Genomic DNA, 24,091 nt, shown 5'->3' on the forward strand with positions numbered 1-24,091 from the left:
GGCTGACTGGCATGGTGGAGCAAAGCTGCTTAGTTTGTGGCAGCAGGGGAGCAGAGCAGGGGAACACTACCAAAGAGGATGGGGCTAGAGACCAGACAGACCCAACACCAGGACCTGGCCAGACCTACCCAGACCCATCTGAACATGGCTGGAGACACACAGAATTGATCCAGCAATCTCCCTTGGTGGATCCCAAAACAAATCAAGTTGACATATCACCCTAACCACCACTGGCACTTATCTACATGTTAACAGTTTTCAATTTTTTAGATACTCCTTTAGGTTAATTCATTTCCTTCTGAGTTTGAACATCTCCACCTCATTAGAAAAGTACATAGTGCAATATTTCTTTAGGAGAAAGAGCTAAAAATATCTTTCATGACAAAAATTTCCTGTTACTACCATATCCTATTTATAGTATTAATTGTATTAAAGCATTATCTCAGAAATCAGAAAATTTGTGCTCCAAAATATACCTTACCTATTGTTCTCAAAACTTGATTCCCATTTACATTTCCTCTCCCTTCTCTTCAAAATCATATTGATTTTGCTAAGGGATTATATAGAATGGTAATTATTCATTATTTATAAAATAGAATGGGCAGAATAAGGTGAAATAGCAATTATAAAATCAGTAGTCATGGTTACAGTAGAATTTATAAAGGTTAAAGTAGAATAAATCATTTGGAAATGTGACATTTTCAAAAATGGATTTTAATGAAATGAACATCTCTTAAGTGAATAAGTGGAAGGAAAATTCATTATACTAAATCTTTAAATTATTTTTAATACATTTATAATTAGCAACTATTTGGAGACAATTATTTGTCACTTTTATAAGGTATTTTCCACTCTTTAAGATCTCTAACTTGTTATATTTATTAAAATCTATGAATCTTGTTCAATAGATGAGTGATATACTTGAGTTTGCAAATTAACATTTATTTTATTGGAAAATAGGTTATGACTTTCAAAATATTCTAGATAAAAGTGGCAATGGTGATTTCATAGAAATAATTTCTATTTTCTAGCAAAAGTAGTTTCTTTTCTTATTAATCTTTCACCTATAAATGACTTAGGTAAGAGAAAAATTAAATGAAAAGGTGAGATAAGTAGAAAATAACCACTTTTTGTTTAAATTCAACTCTTTCTTCAAATATTTCATATATTATCTATGACTAGTGAATCTTATTCACATTAATTTTAATGCATAATTATTATAGTAAATTTGAAGGAGTTAGATGTTACCTGGGAAAGAATTATACTTTTATTTGACCAGAAATCACCTTCATTACTCTTTTGTAACTCCCTTTTATTTCTGTCACATTGTCTCTATTTCTTTCTCAATGTACATTTATTTGTAACATTGAATTAAGATGGCGTAGTTTTTATAAGTATAATTTTAGTGATGTCACATTCATTCATTTTGTGAGTATATTAAAACTTTCTTCAGTATACTCTTATTGTTAGACATCCAAAATGTCCACATTTAACCATATTCTCTTATATTCATCATGAAATGTGTTTTTTATGTTGGGAGCCTAATGATCTCACTTTGTAAATTCCGTAATTGAACATTTTTTGTGCTGTTGATATATGCTGTCAAATTTTTTTTCACCTTGTAGATTATACTTTCACAATAAATTAAGACAGTACACATTTTCCAGAAATGTTATCAAAGCTAAAATTTTTTGTCTTTGTAAATTAGTTAGAAAAACAAGAGAAACCCCAATATTTAATTTCTCGAGTTTCCTTCAATATTACTGGAGATTGAAGTTTCTTCATATTTTCAACATTTAGTCTTTTTAAATGCAAGCTAATGGCAAATATTTTTAGTAAAGTAAAACCACTTGTAGTTGTCAATTTATGGATGCCAATTTGCCTGTTTGCAGCACCTACCTATTTACTGATACACTATTTTAAAATTGTTAAGTTTAATCATAGATAGATAAATGATTATTTATTTGTACTTACATTTCTAGATTATTGGAATAGAAGTTAGACAATTTTGGTAGTAAATTTTACATATTTCCTTGAAGATATTTTTGTCTACCTCAGTCATAAAAATTCCTTCCTCACTACAAGATTATGTACATATTCTCTTGTTTAATTTGTATATTTATATTTTAATTATTATAATTCAAATTTTAACCCACCTGGGCTTACATTTTTGTAATAATGATTTTTCTTTATGACTAATCAATCCATTGTCCCTAAATTTTGGAACGAATCCTTTCTATTGAGTTATATTTTCAGTTTTATGAAATATAGTAATTAGAACTTCATAAAGGTATTCTAAACATAAAGCATGTTTAGAACTGAATGCATTGTATTGTTGTGTCTGTCCATACCCATTATATTATTAAACCCCATGAAGAAAGTTCTAGAAAGTCACTGCTTCAGGCGGCCTCACTTCTCATGTACCCAGCTAAAACTAAGCTGGTACAAGCTATCAAAGTGCACAGCCACAGTGTAAGACTTACTTTTAATATGATCTCTCGTCTTTCACATTCCCTGGTAGCCTTCATACAAGTAGTTTTTTGCCTGTTTTATAATCTTATCAAATCAAATGAACAAATGTATTCTTCAGAGAGTCCAATGTTTTCCAACCTAATAAATATTTAATCATTATAAGTAAGAAATGAACAGAGAATTGACATGTTCTTCTAAGTACCACCACCATCCTAGTACGGGCATCCAAATATACTTCAGTTGCAAAGATTTTTCCCTCTGTAGTTATTCTTTTTTTCTGCTCTCTTCACCCTCTCCTGGTCCTCCTCCTCCTCCTCCTCCTCCTCCTCATCCTCCTTCTTCTTCGCCCCCTCTTCCTCCTTCCCTCCCTCCCTCCCTCTTCCTTTCTCCTGTATCATTCACATCACAATTATAACATTTTTTAATTTATAAAAATAAGAAACAAATTTGGCACAGGAAATATAGAGGTAATTAAGAAAGAGAATGGTCCCCTCTCTCCAAAAAAGCACAAAACAATAAACAAGTAAACTTAATATTATGTATTGTTCTGTGGATAACAGAATGTGGTGATGCTATAGAGTAAACAGAACTGGGGATGTTTTTAGATTGGGAGTCAGGGAAGTATCCTTGGAAGAGATATCTTAGTGAGGTCTGAAGGATGAGGAGTCATTCCTTAAAAAGACCTTCTAAGGAAGAAGGAACAGAGAATATTAACAGAACTTAGCTGTTACAGAGTACTGTGATGATAAAAAATGAAAATAAAAGGAGAGAATTACACATCAAGATCAAATGGGATTTTGTTTCCAGGTATACAAGGTTAGTCCAACATTTAAGAATCAATTAGTGCAATTAACCACATCAGCAGACTAAACAAGATAAACCATATGTTTATGAGTTGATACAGGACAAGCACTTTCAAAATTCAAAAAGCATTCTTGGTAACAAAATGAATAACAATCCTCTATAAATTAGGAATAGAGGGAAATTTCTTCAATTTAATAAAGGATATCTACAAAAAATAAATCCTACAGTGAATATCCTACTTACTGCTGAGAAACATGATTGTTATACTTATCATGAGCCAAGAATGTCCTATTTCACTACTAGTATTCAACTGCCCAGTTAAACAACGCCCCCCACACCCACAAATGGAAGATGTATATAAGGAACAATTAAATCTGTCTTTATTTGCAAATGACATGTTTGCCTATACAGAAAAATCCCAAATTTTAAAAAATCACAAAAAAGAATCCTTTAACAAACATGATTATAACGAAATCAGAGTATAAGATTAATACATGAAAAATGTATATCTCAGAAATAAACAGTTGAAATTTGAACTAAACATCTTATGAAAAGAGCCATTATAATAGCAAAGAAAGTTTGATAATTAAATGCAAGTCTAACAATATATGTATAGGATCTATATGTGAGCAAGCATGTTACTCCAGTGAAGTAAAACACTGATCTAAATAAATTCAGAGATATTTCAGGCTCATGTATTGAAAGCCTCAGTATTGTTGTTTACCAGTTCTTAACTTGGTTTATAGATTTAACACACTTCCAGTTAAAATCCTATAAGTGATTCTATAGGTACTGACAAACTGATTCTAAATTTATATGGAAAAATAAAAGATCTGCAATAGCCAAAACAATTATGAAGAAGAGCTAATGTCAGAACACCTATACTCCTCAGTTTCAAGATTTGTTATAAAGCTGCAACAACAAAGACAGTATGGTATTGGCAAAAGTATAGTCACACAGACAACAGGGACAGAAATAAACCCCCCAAAATACAGCAGATAATCTTTGACAAAAGTTCAAAGGCAATTCAATGGGGAAAGGGTGGTGTTTCCAACAGTAGGAACTGGAACTTTGGCATTGTATAAAAACTGTAGACACTGTATTTAGTCTCAGACCTAATACATTTCATATAATTTAACTTAAAATGTTTTATTGACCTAGTACCAATCTTAAAACTAATATTTCTAGAAGACAACATAGGATAAAATCTAGATATTTCCTCATTTTTTTCCCTTCAGATATTCAATTAAAAGTTGTCTTCAGTTTCAAACCATAAAGTGGCTCTGGTATATTGTACATTTCTGTATTAGTCAGCACGGGCTGTCACAACAAACTGCAATAGTGCAGGTGACTTAAATAACAGAAATTTATTTTCTCAGTCTGGAGCCTGGGAAATGCTGGCCTGTTTGAGTTGTGGTGAGGGCTCCCTCACACAGTAGAGAGCTCACTCGCCCTCCTGTCTCTACCTCTTCTCATAGTGATATTAATCCCATTGGATCACAGCCCCATCCTGCAGAGTTCATGTACCCTTATTAACTCCTGAAATCTTGATCTTCAAATATAGTCACATTGAGGGCTAGAGTTGGAACATTCAAATTTTGAGGTCACCATTCAGTCCAGAACAATTTCCATTTGATCTTTGCTAATAATTATTTACACAGGTGTCCCCCTCTCCCCCTTGTACTGGAGATTGAACCCAGGGCTCCACATACGTGCTGAAGAGCTCTTCCATTGAACTACATCCCCAGCCCTATGTACAGTTTAAATAGCAGCTCTTAGCTTGCCAAAAAAGTGTACTGAAAGCACACACTGCGATATTCTGGCTGCGACTCAAAGGACATTACCATTCTGATTCAGCATTCGAGTGTGGGTGTTTTTGGGAACATATTCATTGTGAGCCATGATTTTGTACATCATTTTGCATATTCTTGGGGACACTATCTTTCATGAAGCCAAATAGGAATTTTTTAGATTGATAGTCAATGTATCTTAAACCAACAGAAGAAATGCTGCATTCTAAATTCAGAGAGAAATGAAATCATATCACATTTTTACCACAATTATCCATCTTTCTTGGGAATTTTATAACATGACATTGTATTTATTTGGATTCCCACTTAATAAGAGCCACTTGTTTTATCTGCACAAAAAGTAGGCTGTTTCAAAACATATAATAAAATGGGATATTCAGACAACAATTTAGATGATTTAGAATCTCAAATTTTTTCTAATTAATTTGATTAATATATCCTTTCTATATTACTTTAGAAATATATAAGTAATAGATTTTTACCTAAAATGGTCATTTGAATACAGGGACTGGGCTGTCTACTTTTTAGAATTTAAATAATTAAGTAGATGTAAAATATTAGAACTAATTCTGGAATCCTTCATGTTTCTGTCTTGCTGCAGTACTGAAAACAGAGAAACCCTATAGACAATCAAGAAGTAAAATATGTATTTTCTTCCCAAGTTCAGTTGAAGCCAATTTATCACCTATAACATGTGTTTGTTAAATCCTATTGTCTTCCTTCTCCAAGTGTCCTGCAGCCTTAAAGTAAGGTTTTCTCCCTCTGCAATCTCACTTTGAACTCCCTACCAAGCACTCATGCTTATTTAGTTCCCCAGTCTTTTCCAGTCCACATTGTCTTAGGTGTCTGTTATCCACACCCCTTCTGTTAACATGGATTGATTTCTTTAATATGTTTGGTGGGATGCGAGCTTTGGAAAGGAGCCAGGATGCCTCTCATACCCAAGTGGCCTTTGAGCATGGCGGGACCTGCAAGTAGAATGAATATCCTTCAGTCCCTGCAACTGGGAAACAAAGGCAGCTTTTTGGAGGGCAGATTTGAGTACAGAGAAAACCACCTTTCCATTCCCACCAGTAAGTGCATTTCCAAGTTTTCTCACTACCACTCATGAAGTCAAATGTGTTCTTCCTTCCACTACTCAATGATTTTTTTCAGTGCTCAAAAAAAACTACAGTTAGGATTGACAACTAAGGAAACAAACATTAATGTTTTCAAGTGGTTTATTAAATCATAAGGTAAGATGCACACCATGTTTCTACCATACTAGTTTACATTTAAATAAAAATCCTCTGTTCTTATCCAACTTGACCACTTGCTGAAATCTTCAGATTGCAACTGACTTCACTCCTTGAAAGTATTTTTCTTCATGAGAATGTCTAGCTCACTTGTTGACAAAAACACAAAGTACAAAATTTCAAAAGGCACCTATGAGACTACTACACAGAGATTATGCTGCTTTTTTGTTCCCCAATTATTGAAAGTAAAATCTTGAGTTTGTTTTTATCTGAAAGACTCTGTGTAGAAACTACTTTCCTGTGAAAGATCATAACTGAAGAATTTTTTTAATTAATGCCAGAAACATTTCTTTATATCTTTATAATTTAAAATAATTTTAATCCCATTTGAATATGCTAAATATTTTTATCATAGTATTAAATGTGAAAAATCTAAAGGCAAATGGCTTATATGGTATTTATTGGCATCTGTATAATTAATTCTAACACGTTTATAAGAAGGGTAATGTTCCCGGTTGAAATCTTGCACTGCAAAGTCATGAATTGGCAAAATATTTCATAGCCATATTTCAAACTCTGAAAACACTATCATTCTTAATATATTGCCCCAGCCGATATATCACTTCCAGTTTCTCTAGTTCAGGAAATTAATCTCTCTATGAAAAAAATAGATAATTCTTCAATAGGTACCACTACTTGAGTCTCAGTAAATAATTAAGAAGTCTTATAGCAGCTACGTAAGTATGGAAGTCAATGAAATAACAGTAGTAGGGGAATTAAACCAGCCAAATTTAGAATTAATCCTTTAGATGTTATGATTCTACATATTATGCATATTAATTAAATATCATACAGAAAGCAGAGTAATGATATATTTGCCATTATTTTAAAGTAGTCACTGAATATTTATCTAAGTGATAGATTTTGAACTGATAAACCAAATCATAAATTCTGTGTCCCCAAATCTTCATGTTGCTAACTTTGGAAGGTTATCTGTCCTTTAACTTCCCTAGAGAGTACTTTCTCATCCTTGCTTCTTGTACATTTATGTCTATGTAGCTGTGGATTTCATAAACACTAAAATATCCTATTTTAGCTTCTTTTGGAGTCTGATAGAGAACACACTCTTGGTCCCTTGCTACCCATTAAAATAATGATTTGTGTTTTCTTTTTAAAAACAAATGAGGTTTGTGCTACTTGGGCCTACAAATGCCTAATAGTAACTAAAAGTAGAAAAAAACTTGACTTTCATTTTGTGAAATTTGGTCAAATCCTTCTCAGCTCTGCACAGACATGTTAGTAATGTAGTATGTGTCTGTTTAAAAGCTGGTAAAACAAGATTTATTGGCTGTGAATTTACCCAGCCCATTTCACAGCCATACAACACTAAAAACACCTATTCCCAGGAGTCTCCATTGCCCTAAACTTCCGGTCACTTGGATTCCAGCAGAGCCTCACATGACTGAGATTGCCCCTCTAAGCATGAGGATCCCTCCCATGGGAACCACTTTGTCCCGTAAGTCACAAGGTTTCATCTCATGGGCATCAAACTGCCTCTCCAGTAATGAGGATTCAACCTGAACTAGGAAAGCAGGACTGAGATAGTGACTGACTAGACCCCAGCCTTGTACAACCACCCCATAAAATGTGTCCCTTTGTTTCACTAATGGTCCTTTCTGATCCACTTTTCAGAATCTGCTCTATCCACCTACTACTCAAGCTGGTATCCTTTCCTTATCTTCAATTACCTTAACTTGCATTGTCCTTAAAGCAAAGACTCACGCTAAATGGTGACATACAGGATCTATCTGCATTGGTTTCTGTAGAAGGAATTCTGCAAAAGTTGTTTCTTTTTGTTTTACTTTTTTTTTTGTAACAATGTCAACTTTTCTAATTTTTATAACTCAATTCTGAACTGTGGTATGGTCATTGTAGATGCGAAACAAAATTCATTGTTTTTATGTAAACAGGATTTCTCAACCTTGATACCAACGACATTTTGGGCTAGAAATTCCTTTATTGTAGAAAGATGCCTTGTGCAGAGAAGGATGTTGAGCCTTATCTACCCACTAGATGCCAGTATGATCCCTCTGCGGGGACACCCAAAAAGAACGTCCAGCCATTGACAAATGTCCCATGGAGGGCAAAGCCACCACCTAATTGAGAGCCACTCCTTTAAAAGAAAGGCCTCTAAAAATATTCCATTATTTAAAAATTATTAATATAGGAGATTATTAATAAAAATGCCCACATTTGGGTGGAACACGTTGTACCACTGTTGGTGTGAATACATTTAAGACTGTTCACTCAGACAGAAATTAATGCAGCTTATTTGTTTCTATTTAATAGCATTTCCTAATTTTAGTGAATTTTGGAGAGAGAAATGCAAAATTTACAGCCAAACCAAATAATTTTCTTCACTTTAGAATTAAAATTATGAGGGCATTTACATTCTTCTTCCTGTGGCTATGCCTCTCTCTGGTATATGAAGGAGAAGGAGATGATTCGATTATTGTCTCTGCACAGTTCATTGATGACATCTGCTGCTTTGCCCTTAGCACTTCACAGAAATTTCAAGGCAAATTAATGACCAGATGGTTTTACCTGTATAAAAAACTTTTCTGAATATACAGGCTATTTTAACATAATACCTTATGTCCTAAAGAGAGAGCCAAAATAATTTAATGCCATTAGGCAGAGTGAAATTTAGGAAATATGGTCTATTTATTCTTTAAAATGCTCTTTCTTTAGTTTTGCTTGTTCCTTCTACTTCTGTGTAATGCATCATCCCTTTATGATGCTTTTCAATATGGACTGCTGTGAATATTACATCTTTTTCCTCCTTGCATTCTTGTAAAATATTATTCTAGCAAATTTCCAAGCCAATCTGGCCCTGAATAAAGAGGTAATGTAGTTCACATTTAAAAAGCAGCTCCATGCAAGTCTATATGTAGTAAATCTAAATTTAAAAATCTAAAATTATTGCCATATGAATGAATATTTTATTGCAGTAATATTTCAAGTATTTTAAAATAACATATACCTATAGTATAAAAATGATAAACATGGTAAAATCAATGAAGAAAGTAAAAATATACTATAAATCACTTAGAGATGACTACTAACTCCAAATATACTGACTGCTGACCCCCTGCATCACTATAAAAGTGAAATACCCACATATATTTTTTCAATCCTTAAAGCCCACATAGAGTGTATTAGTGAGTCAAAGAAATAACAAGTGTTTTACTCTCTATCTGTAATTTAAAGTTTTCCCTGAGGGAGACAGACTTATTAGAAGTATTCCCCTTGGAAATAATACACCAAAATTCTATTCTACACGATTTCTGATTATTCTAAAAATAAAATATTCAGGTATGCTGTTTGGCAGAATCCCCAAATGATACCCAAACATCATTAAAAAATGCTTACAGAAAAGTAATAAGTGTTGTGCTTCCCAATAAGTGAGTAGTGAATCTTATTTAGTGTTGTGCTGCTATTTCTGAGTTTCTAGCCCATCCTGTAGTTATATTCATGCAAATTGAAATAAATTACACTAAAATAAATAAATAAGGAAATTGGATCAGTTAAATACTTTACATAGCAACTTATTTGATTACTTCCTATTTTGGGTTGTTTGGGTTGGTTAGATAATTTGAAATGCCAATATCCATGCAGATTTGGAAAACCAGAGGCTGCTTGGATTGTTAATCAGTTCTTGTGGAAAAGCTTTTCTTTCCCTGCCCTGTTAATCAGAATGACTGGTGGGCTTCTACACATGTAGGCTCGAGGAGAAAGCATGTGCCTTCTCAGTGTGACTGAATTATGGCAGCAACCCTTTAGAAACCATTACTGCTGCCTCAGAGAAGGAGCTGCTTACATGATCTAAGTGCAGAATCTTTCCATCTCCAGTCTGTGACAGTGACACCTGCTACTGTTCCTCCCATTGTATGATTTCATGCTCAGACAATTTATGTCCTTTTCTACTGTGCAAATGGAATAGCTTTTTTACTTTTGTTTAATAAAGTAAATTTTTGAAATCTTCCAATTTTGCCATGGTTTAAATTACCAAGGATCATTTGTTTTACCACATGTGCAGCGCTATTGCTATTATAAATTAAAATTATTTACTTACACATGTTACAGTTAAAACCTCTTAGAATTGCATTTTGAGGGAAGTATTACACCTCTCATATTAATTCAATTTTAACAGTGTGATTGGAGTACATTGTTTATAGAAGAGAACTATTCACTCAGGCCATTAAATTGCAACAAGAAAATTGCTACTTGCAGTAAAATTTATGACAATGTAGTGTCTTGAGATGGTTGATAAACCTCAAAAACAACTATTTCCTGCGAAGTGGACAAGTATAGCATATATTTATAAAATTTTCAAGTCAACTCACATTTAAATAAAGTTGTAGAATCTTATAATATTTTATCTGCATATGGTACAGTAAACCGTTATAGAGGTACTTGTACAGTACATTTACCTAGAGGTAAAGCAAACATTATGATTTATACACATTATAATTAGAAAGTGGTTGTTGATAGCTATTAATAATAAGTTTGAATTTTACATCTCTTCTGATTTTTAGTTTCTTTTTTCTTATAATCATATTACAAAAGTATGAAAATTTGAAAAATATAAAAAATACAAGCAATAGTAAAGATAAAGCATTTTAAAACCTTATCCTCCTGTCTCTGTTTTAGAAGATGGAAGTTTCACTATAGTGTGAAAGGGAGTATGGAATAATCATTAGGCTCATGGATTCTGAAACCAGACTTCTTAGCATGGTATCACTGTTTTGTGATATTGGGCTGGCTACTAGTTACCTTTTGTTGATTCTCAAAGTTCTCATATACAAAATAGGAAGAAATATATTCCTAGGGACATGATGATAGAAGAAAATATTATAGAAGTGATAATCTTATTGAACAAGAAGAGTGAAAAAGGGAGAGAAAACACAAAGAAATGATGTGCTACATGTGGACACGATGGAAAAGGATGGGTGTATGTGTGACTGGGACCGAAGTCATATGTCGGTTAGGATAATAAAACATGAAGAGGAGGCTCCATGAACCTCACATGAATTTTTACCTGGAAAACCCAATATCGTAATAAAGTTTCATTACATGGGCCAATATATGATTCACGTAAAGCTCATGTAGCCTCTTAAAAGTGTTTTTCATTGACCTGCCTGGTATTTTTAAAAAGAATTCTGACGTTGTATGTGAAATTTGTGGAGTCCCCGAATGCTGTGATTTGTTTCTTGTTGTAAAAGAATTTGGTTTTCTGCCAGAGAGAGAGGAGACAGGCAGGTTGCTTTGATCCAAATGAGAGTGGGTTTAGCCTTCCTTAGGGCCAGTCTATTTCTTGTTTTCTTTACTGTATTTTATCTATGATAAAGTTCTTGCAAGGTTGCAACTGGATGTCCAGGGTTTTTAACAAACTCTCTGCCTTAATATTGTATATACTGTGTATACACTGCCATATACTGTATTTTGTCACCCCAGCCCCACAAGAAAATCTGTGTTCAGGCTTTTAGCCTTTGAGGGCCAATTTTGTCTCATTTTATTTTTTCAGCATTTTATTAATTGTTTTAGAGGGTTAAGGTTCGTCAAACGCTTAAAGGAAAGATTCAGTAGAGAATTTCAGGTTCATATGAATGGTTTCCCTTTTCCAGGATTATAGCCACTTAAATCCCAGCCGTTTGACACCCCTGCTCGAGGCTTTGCCCCACAGCCAGTGAAACTCCCCTAAGCACCAGGACACTTGTAAACTTGTGTTCTCTTCACAGTCGTGAGATGCTTTGGAGAAATAGGAGGGCTTTTCTTTTTTTCTTTCCTTTTCTGTAAGTACTAGGGATTGAACCCAAGGCCTTGATTCAGAGCTACATCCTCAGCCCTCCTTTTTTATTGGTTATGTTTGTGATACACAATATTTACATTAATTTTGGGAAATTGGTACATATATAAAACATATCTTGATCATTTTCAATCGTTTCCTTTTCGCCCTGTCCCTCCCCCACCTCCTCCTCCTTCTTCTCCTCCTCCTCCTCCTCCTCCAGCTATCCCCTCACCTCTTCCTTTGATTCCTAGCCCTTTTAAAAAAATTATTTTTTGGCAGTGTTACGCTAAATCACCAGCTCAGCAGGGTGGGCTCAAACTTGTGATCTTAATACCTTAGCCTCCCAGAGTACTGGGATTACAGACGTGCACCACCATGACTTGTTTATTGTTTTTAATCTCTTTAGATTTGTATTCAGTAAGAACATTAATCTGATACAAGCTTCTCTATTCAGATCAAAGAACTAGTGATTTTTTTTCTTCTTAAATTCTTTTATTGGTACATTTTAGGTGTACAATACATTTACATTTATCATTGGGTACATGTACCTGTACGTGATGTATCTTAGTTCTTATTTTTTCCCCATTACCTGTGCGCCCTTCACCCCCTCCACCCTTCCCTATTTACATAGACTTCGTTTCCATTTTTTTTCTTTTCTCATAATTTTTCCTTTCCTTTCCCCTTCCCCTCCCATCACCCCTACCTCTTTGGACCTTTTCTTCCTATTTCAAATTATCAGTTATTCATTTTAATCATTTTAGTCCTTATTTACACTTTCATTTTCTCACACTAGAGAAACTATTCAGTATTTACACGTGTGTCCTATTTATTTCACTTAAGAGTATGGCCTCAATATGCATCCATTTATCTATAAAAGTCTCTAGTTTCTCGTTCTTTATGGCTGAGTAGTACTTCATTTTATTAAAAAACCACAACTTCTTTATCCAGTTTCCAGTTGATGGGCACTTGGGCTGTTTCCAAACTTTAGCTATTACAAACTGTTTTGCTATAAACATGGGTGCACATATATCGCTGTGGTATGATTCTTTTAGTAAAGAACTAGTGATTTTAAAAAGCAGAATACATTCTGGATCACTATACTGGCACCATTAGGACATTAGCTTCTGAAAGTCCTCAAACTTGTTAATTGCAGCCTTTGAATAACCATTTAAAGTGATATTCTTACTGGGTAGTATAAGAAATCACCAGTTGCCTAAACAATTTTTCTGCACTGAAGAGGCAAGAAACCCTTGAAACCTCTCCTTTAGCAAAATTTTTAATTATTAGAGACCAATGAATGCTGTGTGTTTCCTATTACTTTACATTACTAATATTAGCTTGATTTTATTTTCTTCTTCTGTACTGCTTTCAAATATGTCGAAAGTAGGTAACTTGATATTTAGTTTGTGTTTCAAACCACAGAGGATCATATCTAAACTCAATGAACTGGCTGGGAATGTAACTTAGTGTGAGGCCCTGGGTTCCATCCTCGGCACTGAAATCATGTATTTTGACCTGAGTGGTAATTGAATAATGTTTGTATTGTTTCCTTTGAGGAGGTGGGAAGTATGCCTTGTGCATGAACAGCCATCGTGGATATATGAATGTTGTATGTGGATATGGGGGAGCCAAAATATGAACTGCAGATTTTACGTGTTGCCTACATAATATGCAGTCTTACTTTATTCCTTTCTAAATCAAACTCAAATTTTGTTACAAGCACCTCAAAACTCTAAATATTCATATTGTCCAACCTTCCCAACCTACAGAAATAGTCACGTGACTCAGTCCTACCAAATGCCATATAAACAAATCATTGATCAGGTAGAGTTTTCAGGAAAGAACAGTAGAAGAAGGGAGGAATCTGCTAGTATAGGTCCTTTCTTCTCTCATTTTTTCTCCTTTATCATTCTGTTCCATATACTAATATAAGGACTGGGGCTTTATTTGCTATATGCATATTTAAAAATAAAGCCAAGATGATCTTATTTCTGTGCCCTCATGGTTATGGGCAGTTGACATAAATGTCAATAGTTACCTATCTTCTAGAAATTTTTATAAGGCAAGAAAGTAAAACCCTGAGATGTTTAAAGCATCATACAAGGACCTCTTTTCCTTATAGGTAAATTCCAGTTTCATATCCGAGCATGATGAAGTAGAAAGCACCATGTAATAGTCTCTTTTCACCATAACACCATCATAATATTGATGACTGCATTTGTAGAACTAAAGGTCAACATAACTTGTGCATTTTGTTGGTACTACAATAATGAGAAAAAGAATAGTAATTGGCCGACTGCAATTTTTGCTTTTGGGATTGGACACATAGTCCAGTATTTTTCCTGTGCTATATCTCCAATTACCTAACAGAGTAATTAGAACAAAGGTAGGCAATAGATAAAATCAAGAGGTTTTTTATGTTATGCATTTCTGCAAGCTATATTCTAAACAGGTAAATGTATAAATGAACTTGCAAGCAGCACTAAGCCATTAACACTAAGGTGTTCCACACCATTAATTGTTTGCTAATGTTTGGCTCCAATGCTATTTACAGGTTCATAAGGAACATTCTATTTATATGGATATTAAGACTTGCTCAGTCTATTTAAGTCCCTAGGTAGTATGCCTTTTCCTCAGATGAGGACTATTTTCACTACGTTTCCTCTAGGGTTCAGCTGTGTATGGTCATCATATAATTATCCAGTCTATTACCTGTGAAACCATGTGGAATTTTGGAGATGGAAAAGAGGTAGCAGAAGAACATAAGTGGATAAAAAGATAAGTGGAGTAGGTAGGAGAAAAGAATGAAGGAGGAAACATAAGGAGATGAGTGGTCCTATTTCTTCTGTATTTGTTTTTTTTCCTGGTACTGGGATAATGTCACCACATACATAAAATGATTTAATCCTCTCAACAACCCTATGCCATAGGTATGAATTATGATAACCATATTTAAATGAGAAAAATCAAGATTGAGTTTAACAGAGTTATCCAAGATCAGAGAGGCAGCATACAATAGAAAATGGGCTTTGTTCAAAGAGCTTGTTTCAACTAGGTCTATGTAGACTTTATAGCTTTAGACTTTTCCGTATTTCCTAAGGTACAGAGATGAAAGAGTATAATACTGTGAGAGACTTGTGACAATTGTTTCCCTCTCCCATAGTCCCACATTTCTCTCTACTGCTGGCTTCTCTTTTTTTTTTTACAACATGAAGTTTTTAATATTAGGGTCTATAAATAAAAAGGTATATTTTAATAAATATAACAGGAAAATTAAATTATAAAAACTGTATAAATGCTTCACTGAATGTTTACAAATAGGCGATTTATATAGAGAATTGCTATTTTACTCATAACTTGATACTTCCACAATAGTAATTAAACAGAAAGCCTAAAGTGAAATAATAAATTCCTCATACAAATGCCTAAATGCATGTGTTGCATGACCACTTTATGTGTCATTTAAAGATTTTAATGTGATAAGTGAGCTTGCTTCTTGCTTGGCTAATCTAGATTGGATCGATAACAGTGCTGCTCTAAGAGGATAATGTATATTTAAACTGTTTCTGTGTTTTGTTTTAATAACACTTAAAGTAGAGAACCCTGTCTCACACAGGCATGTTGAAGGGAATAAAAGAAGAGATTTTAAAGCAATCTCAGCAAGCTCAGGGTACTCATTTTTAACTTTTATCCAAAATGAAGTAAGGGATACTGTATTTTCAAATTTTATTTTTAACCCCTCATCAGAAGCTAATTCCAACAACTTGTCATGTAAGGCTACAGTTAAATTCAAATTATCTTTTGATGAGAGAAATGGGTTTTGGATCCATGAATTTCCTATATGTGGATCTTCTTTTGATGGAAAATAAAATTCAAGACACTGTAACAAATTTGTAAGACGTTCATTGATAACTTTCTGCAGACGTGCACTATCAAGATTATCAACTTCACTAATAATTGTTGTTAAATTGTGGAACATGTCATAACAATTTTCAGAAATTCTGTTTTTCCAACTTTCTAACTTTCATTTTCATCCTTCAATCTTATCTGCCATTGAAAACATGTTGCATTTTTTCCTCACACAGAAGCGTTAAGACCATTAAAAATACTAAACATATCAGATAAATAAGCAAGCCCAGATATCCAATTCACATCTTTAAAAAGTTGAGACCAAACAGGTTTCTTGCCTTGCAAAAAGACTAAGAGGTCATTTCGTATTTCAAACACTCTTGACAGAACTTTTCCCCAAGACAGCCACCATATCTCAGCATGCAATAACAGTTGCTTATGATCAATTTCCATATTATCACATAATAAAGAGAACAATCTTGAATTTACCACATTAGATTTTATATAATTCACAATTTTTACTGTCAGTAAGCACACTATATAGTTCAGCTAATATTGTTTTCATAGCAAGACTGTCGTAATGGATGAAGCAATGTGTTATTTTACATTCCAGACCAAGTTCCTTAATCTGGGTGACCACTTTGGAATGTTTTCCTGTCATTGAAGCTGTACCCTCAGAACACACTCCTACACAAAACTTAAGTTCCAAAGCACATCCGTCAACAATGTAATTCTTCAGAGCTTCATACAATTCTGAGCTAGTTGTGTTTGTAGGTAAAGAGGCTGAAAAAAAGAATTTTTCCTTTATGTCATCATCATGTTCAAACCTCACATAGACTAAAAGAATTATCATGCTAGCAACATCTCTGCACTCAAGTTGCAATGAGAAGTATTTTGCAACTTTATCTGTTCTATGAGTTGCTCTTCCATGTCATTAGCCAGCTCTTGAATTCGGGGAGCTATGGTGTCATTGGAAAGTGATACTTGTGCTACTTTCTTTGCTGCAGAGTCACCCAACATTTCCAAGCAAACTTCTGTGATACAGTCTTTCACGAGTGTCTCAGCAATTGTATATGGTGTTTTGGACTTGGCAACTGGAAGTGTTACTTTATAGGAAGCCCTCAGAACATTAATATTTATTTGAGAAACATTGAATACTTGCTTTGGTTGATTTTTAAACTCACTACTCTTTCTCTCAAAGAATTCTTTTGGTTGTGAACTTATTTATGTTTTGAATATAAATGCCGCTTAAGTTTTGATGGTTTCATTGCTTCATTAGCCAATACATTTCCGCAAATAATACACTGTGGCTTTAGCACTTCACCATCAATTACAGCTACAAAACCAAACTCAGTAATATATGAAAGATCATATTTCCGAGTAAAACTCGTATGAACTCTTTTGGCTTTTCATTCTCTGGGATGACTTCTATTGTTACCGTTTTTTAAATTACAACTGCTATATTCCAAGAAGGTGTGTCTTTTCTTGACAAGAAAGTCCAGTGAAGCTTGTTTTGCCATCCAGTCTCCTACTGTGTCTGGTGAAAATGGTGTCTCTGACGGCTTTAGAATTTTGGAAGGTTGAACATGCAACCCTCTCTGAATCTCCTGTTTCCTTTTCATTGTACTGGTCTCAAGACAAAGACTACCAGTTATTTGTGGGCCACAGCCTGAAGCCGCCTGGTAAGAAGACACCCCATGGAGTGTATGGACATTTCCAAGACATGATACACAATTACTAGCACCTATGGATTGTTTTTCACAAAGTACACAGGATAAAAATCTTAGCCTGCTTTCAGGAGGGGGATTTTTAGCCACTTTAGCAGTTATGGAAAGATTTTCTTCAATGTCACTATTATCTGTTCCAGTCTCGATGTTTTCTTCGTACTGGGCTCTGAAAGTATTTTCCAGCTCTTTATTAACGTGGTTTAATTCATTTTCTCTGTGCAGTGTGTTAACAAGCTATGTAGTCAACTGAGAGTGACACAGGTCTAGCTTAGCTTCAGAGCTAAATACATCTTCACATGCAGTCTGTTGCATGCCTCTGTGATAGGGCTGGTTTTGGATCATCTGAATGAACCACAAAAATTCAGCCCAGTGTGGTGAATTGTTCATTTACATCCAGGAGAAGACTCTCTTTTGGATTTCCTCAGTTTCTTCTGTAGAACTTTGGCAAACCTGAGGCTTCTCATGGACCAACTTTAATTCTGGCCAAATACTACTGAGTTCTCTGATGATCTGACTTGAAAATTCTCTCCCGTTATTGGATGTAAGACACTGGGTGCTCCAGTAACTGCAAAAGTATCTGAAAAAGCATGTGCAATTTCCTGAGGCCTCTTAGATTTTAGGGACCTCAAAAAACTTAACTTTATATGAAGGTATTGATAGATAATGCATAGTAAATTTATACTCCTCATCAGGATTCAATTGCAGGTCTATGAGATCTACCTGGCACCTGGAGTTAATTTCCTTAATTGGCTTTGATGTTAGAACTTTCTTGAGTTTTAAATTTTTCTGCTGGCATGGTTTACAGAGTGTCAGATATAGCATGGTAACTTCTTTTGTGATGTTCTTGTATTTATCTTGTAATTCTTTCTCCATGTGAGTACGTCCACCATCTCCAATGCTGAGGTGTGTATCATGCCGAATATCAAATAAGTCCTCACTGTGTAAATAATACCATACTTTATCTGTTTCTCCATTTATAGCCTCAATCAGCTTCTCATTTCCTTGTACAAGGATCACCTCGAATCTAGCCAACCAACAGTAGTTAACTGGCTCCTTTTTTGCCTTAGCTTTAGCCTCTTTTACTTCTCTTATCAATTGACAGTACTTAGCTTTAGAAATATCTTAGTATTATTACTTTTGGTTTCCAATAATACTGCTAAACTTTTGAAGAACTTTTATGTTTTCTGGTTCAATTTCTTCATTAGTATCTAAACTAGTGAGATTATCATCACCCATGCTTTGAGACATCATGGAAAGCCCACAAAATGACCCATTATCTTGAAGAGGGTGTGGCTCTGGAGAGTCACATTCCATTCTGTCTTCTGTAGGCTGGAGTTCAATACTCATGGACTCTTGTGCAGAATCCAGAGAAGTTATTTTTTCCACAGGAATTTCTTGCTCATAAATGTCCTGTGGAATTTGGTGATATCTCATCGAGGTATTATCTACTCCAGTAATCCCATTAGAATTGATTTTAATGGCCAGGCTGTCCATTTCTCAGCTTCCTTGGGTTCTGCTGGGTTCCTTCTTCTGTTACTTATAAGTAGCAGGTTATTTCTCTTGGACTTTTACTTCACTGACTACATGGCTGCTGCTTAGGCTCATCCAGCTCTCCAAGTTCTCCAGCAGAGTCACCGCCTCCTCCCCATTTTCTGGATGCTGTTCTTGCACGCAGACCTGCAGCTCCTCGGGCAAGACGACCTGGAACTGCTCTAGCACCAGCAGCTCCAGGATCTGTTCCTTGCTGTGGGTCTCTGGCCGGTGGCAGAGCTCGGGGAGCCAGAGCGGGTGCAGCGCCCCCCAGGGAGCCCCAGGTCTCCTGGTAGCAGAACTGGCTGAAGCGCTGCAGAGAGCTCCCTAGGGCAAGATACGCCCCTCGGCTGGCAGGGCTCCGGGTCCCAAGCGTGGTCCTCCTCTTGCACCGTCACCTGGATGATGTCCCCCGGCTGCCCTACAGCCCCGCCGGCCTCCATGCCTTTCCGGGAGGCCACTGCGCTCATGCTCTCGGGGAGGGTCCCTGAGCTCTGCTCTCTGCCTCTGCCCCTGACCTAAGGAGACGCCCTGTGCTGAACCGCTGCAGATGCGCTGAGGCGGCCTCTTTTGAGTCACAGTGCAGGCGGGTCCCTCGGCGAGTCCCTCCAGAGCCATGGGACACTCCACGCCTTCCGGCGGCCTCCCGGGCCTCTGGCTTCTTAAGAATGAACACAAGACATTTCTCAGACAAAGAAGTAGAAATAGCAAATAAATACATGAAAAAATGTTCAACATCACTGGTCATTCGAGAGATGCAAATGAAAACAATGCTGAGATTCCACCTCACTCCAGAAAGAATGGCTGCTATCATGAAATCAACCAGTAACAAATGCTGGCGGGGCTGTGGGGAAAGAGGAACCCTGCTCCCCTGCTGGTGGGAGTGTAGACTGGTGCAAGCACTGTGGAAATCAGTATGGAGATACCTCAAAGAACTAGGACTGGAAATCCCATTTGACCCCGCTATTCCACTGCTGGGGATCTTCCCCAAAGAATCAAAAGAATCACACCACAGTGATATATGTGCCCCCATGTTCATAGCAGCACAGTTCGTGATAGCTAAAACTTGGAAACAGCCCAAATGCCCATCAACAGGAGACCAGATAAAGAAAATGTGGTTTTTTAATAAGATGGAGTACTACTCAGCCATAAAAAACCAAGAAATTAGAGACATTTATAGCTAAGTGGATGCACATTGAGGTGATACTCTTAAGTGAAATAAATAGGACACACATGTATAAACACCGAATAGTTTCTCTGGTGTGAGAAACTGAAAGTGTAAATAAAGACTAAAATGTATAATAGATAATGTGAAATAGGAAGAAAAGGGGCAAAGGGGAAGGAAGTGGGAGGGCTAGGGGAAAGGATAGAAGTGAATGGGATTAATATGAGAAAATGGAAAAACAGGAACAAAATCTTTGTAAACAGGGAGGAATGGAGGGGTTGAAGGGAGGGCTGGGCAAGGGTGAAAAATAAGAACCAAGAGAGACTATGTAAAGGTGCCAGTTTCCAATGATGAATGTCATTATATTGTATACCTAAAATGTACCAATGATTAGAATGAATAATTGATAATGTCAAATAGGAAGAAAAGGTCCAAAGGGGTAGGGGTAGTGGGAGGGGCAGGGGAAAGGAAAGAAGGGAAAGGAAATATGCTGAGAAATGGAAAAAATGGAAATAAAGTCTTTGTAAATAGGGAAGGGTGGAGGGTGTGAAGGGAGGGCTAGGAAAGGGGAAAATATAAGAACCAAGATGCATTATGTAAAGGTACAATTCCCAATGAGAAATGTAATTGTGTTGTATACCTACAATGTACCAATAAAAGAATTTAACAAAAAAACCAAAAAAACCCAAAAGCAAACAAACAAAAAAAACATAATGTTAGCATGCTGGCCTCCTGATCTCAGAATAACCTACTAAAAATAAGAAAAAGAAAAAAAGAATGAACACGCCTGGGAATGTCTATTACTGCTGAAGTGATTTTTTCCCTAAAATACATGGAGTTTAAGGGGGGGGGGATTCCAAGATACTTCTTAGTTGAAATGGGCCTAGAACATCCAAAATTTAGTTGTTCTATGTCTAGAGAATGCTTTTAGTCCAACCAATCTGTGAATAATATATTTCTAAAATGGGTCTATCAGGTTTCAAATTTGGCACCCTGTATGCTTGTTAAGATCTGATACTTCTTTTAAATGTTTACTCCGTAGGTAGAAGGAATGCTTAGATTCATCAAGGAAGATAACTCAGTTTGTAACACTTGCTGCCCTGTGTAAATCACACTGTGTGCAACCTCCCCATCTTACGACTCCCAGACTCCTCTTGTATCAGGTACACACAGAGACATATGTCGAAAGATCCAACACAAAATGTTCTATGACTCCACGTTGCTCCGTTACCATTCACTGCTACTTTCCCTTTTCCACTGCTAAGAGATCATTTGATTCCTGAGTGTGGAGGCTTCAGTCACTGCCAGCTCAGCAAGGACATCCACCTGCACCTACAAAATGATCTACACCTGCAAAAGCAAATGGAGTGAGGAAAGCAGTGAAATGCTCTAAATTTTGGCTTCTGCTTGACAGTAAAGCAGTTAAGTAGATAACCATGAGATAGATGGTGGCTTCCAGCGTTGACAGCTCTCAGCCAGCTCACGTGGGAAAAACTTATTCCACTCCATCCAAGTCCAGGCCTGGGAATTGACAGATGCTCAAAACATTTGTTGTTGATAATGAATAATATGTCACATAAGGATGATGTTAGAAGATCTACTGCACTTCTTACCTTGACAGTACCCTGTGGAAGAATTTTATATCACCCATATGGTGGCCAGCACCATCTTTTAGAGTGGACTTTGCACAGAATTGAACACTTTACAGTAATCAGGGTGCTTGTGTCCATCTATTATCTGTTGAGCTGAGCAGCAGTTGACCACAATACACATTCTGTAATATGCTTCCAGTTCAGAAATGTCATTTTTTTTATATTCAGAATTCTTGGTTCTAAAACTCAAGCTGTGTATATGTAGCACAGATTATATTCTTTCCACAAATTTATTGCTTTCAGGGTCATGGCCACCTCATACAGTTGTGGTCTAAAAATCACCGCAATCAAAGATAACACAAATGATCTATTATATATGTGACCACCAATTAGAGGCAAAATCAGTCCTTTTGCATTGTGGTGAGATAATATTACATAGTAGTTGTTTTGTTGCTGAGAGACAGGCTGGGTTGGGGATGTTTTTCTAGAATGACAAGCAAGGCCGTATGTCCATCAAGTTATCTTGCCCAACATTCTAACCTGAACATTCCAGAATTTCCGTAATGATTTTTAGAAGGTAATGGAGAGGCCTAAAATCCCCTGATAGGACTGTTCTATGTGCATTTCCCTTTATAGACTTAACATCAATCCAAGTATGTCAAAAGACATGAGGCCTTGCCATGATCGTCATAGTGGGTAAACACAGCAGATTTGCTCAAAAAAGAAGTAATGCAAGCCTGACTGTCCTTTACTAGGAAAATTATGGGAATAGATAGGGAGGGTAAGAACCTGCAGAGGCCAATTGCTGGGGCCAATTCTTCTTCTTTTTTATTTAATTTTCTTGGTACATTTTAGTTGTACAATATAATGACATTCATCATTGGAAAGTTGCACCTTTACATAATCTGTCTTGGTTCTTATTTTTTTCCCCATTCCCCTGCCCTCCCTTCAACTCCTCCATCCCTCCCTATTTACAAATACTTTATTTCCATTTTTCATTTTTTTATATTAATTCTATTCCCTTCTTTCCTTTCCCCTACCCCTCCCGCTTCCCCTTCTCCTTTGTCCCTTTTCTTCCTATTTCACATTATCTATTATACCTTTTAGACTTTATATACACTTTTAGTTTCTCACACTAGAGAAACTATTCAGTATTTATACATGTGTGTCCTATTTATTTCACTTAAGAGTATCGTCTCAATGTGCATCCATTTAGCTATAAATGTCTCTAATTTCTTGTTTTTTTATGGCTGGGTAGTACTCCATTTTAGAAAAAAAACACATTTTCTTTACCCAGTCTCCAGTTGATGGGCAACTGGGCTGTTTCCAAGTTTTAGCTATTACAAATTGTGCTCCTATGAACGTGGGTGCACATACATCACTGTGTTATGATTCTTTTAATTCTTTGGGTAAGATACTCAGCAGTGGAATAGCTGGGTCAAATGGGACTTCCAGTCCTAGTTCTTTGAGGTATCTCCACACTGATTTTCATAGTTCTTGCACCAGTCTACACTCCCACCAGCAGTGGAGCAGGGTTCCTCTTTCCCCATAGCCCCGCCAGCATTTGTTACTGGTTGATTTCATGACAGCAGCCATTCTTTCTGGGGTGAGGTGGATTCTCAGCATTGTTTTCATTTGCATATCTCAGATGACCAGTGATGTTGAACATTTTTTCATGTATTTATTTGCTATTTCTACTTCTTTGTCTGAGAAATGTCTGTTCATTTCAGATACCCATTTTTTGATTGGGTCTTTAAATTTGGGAGGTCTGATTTATTTATTTATTTATTTTTGGTACCAGGGATTGAACTCGGGTCCTTGGGCTTGCGCAGCAGATGATGAAACCACTGAGCTAAATCCCTGGCCCAGGTCTGATTTTTTTTTTTTAAGTTCTTTATAGATTCTAGATAGTAGACCTTTATCTGAGGAACAGCAGGTGAACATTTTTTCCCAAATTGTGGATTGTCTTTTCACTCTGTTGGTAACTTCTCTTGCTGTGCAGAAGCTTTTTAATAAGAACAGATTCCACTTGTTGCTTTTTTTTGTGAGTTCACG

At 35.9% G+C, this 24,091-nt stretch overlaps 1 pseudogene; it reads right to left on the bottom strand.

Moving 5' to 3' along the window:
- Positions 1-15,644: 15,644 nt before the first annotated feature.
- LOC101724038 (SCAN domain-containing protein 3-like) lies at positions 15,645-19,749 on the bottom strand (annotated as a pseudogene).
- Between the last annotated feature and the right edge of the window lie 4,342 nt (positions 19,750-24,091).

This window comes from Heterocephalus glaber, unplaced genomic scaffold (assembly GCF_053883595.1).
Source record: "Heterocephalus glaber isolate CG9 unplaced genomic scaffold, H.glaber_assembly_v1.0 deba00000901, whole genome shotgun sequence".
Lineage (NCBI taxonomy): Eukaryota > Metazoa > Chordata > Mammalia > Rodentia > Bathyergidae > Heterocephalus > Heterocephalus glaber.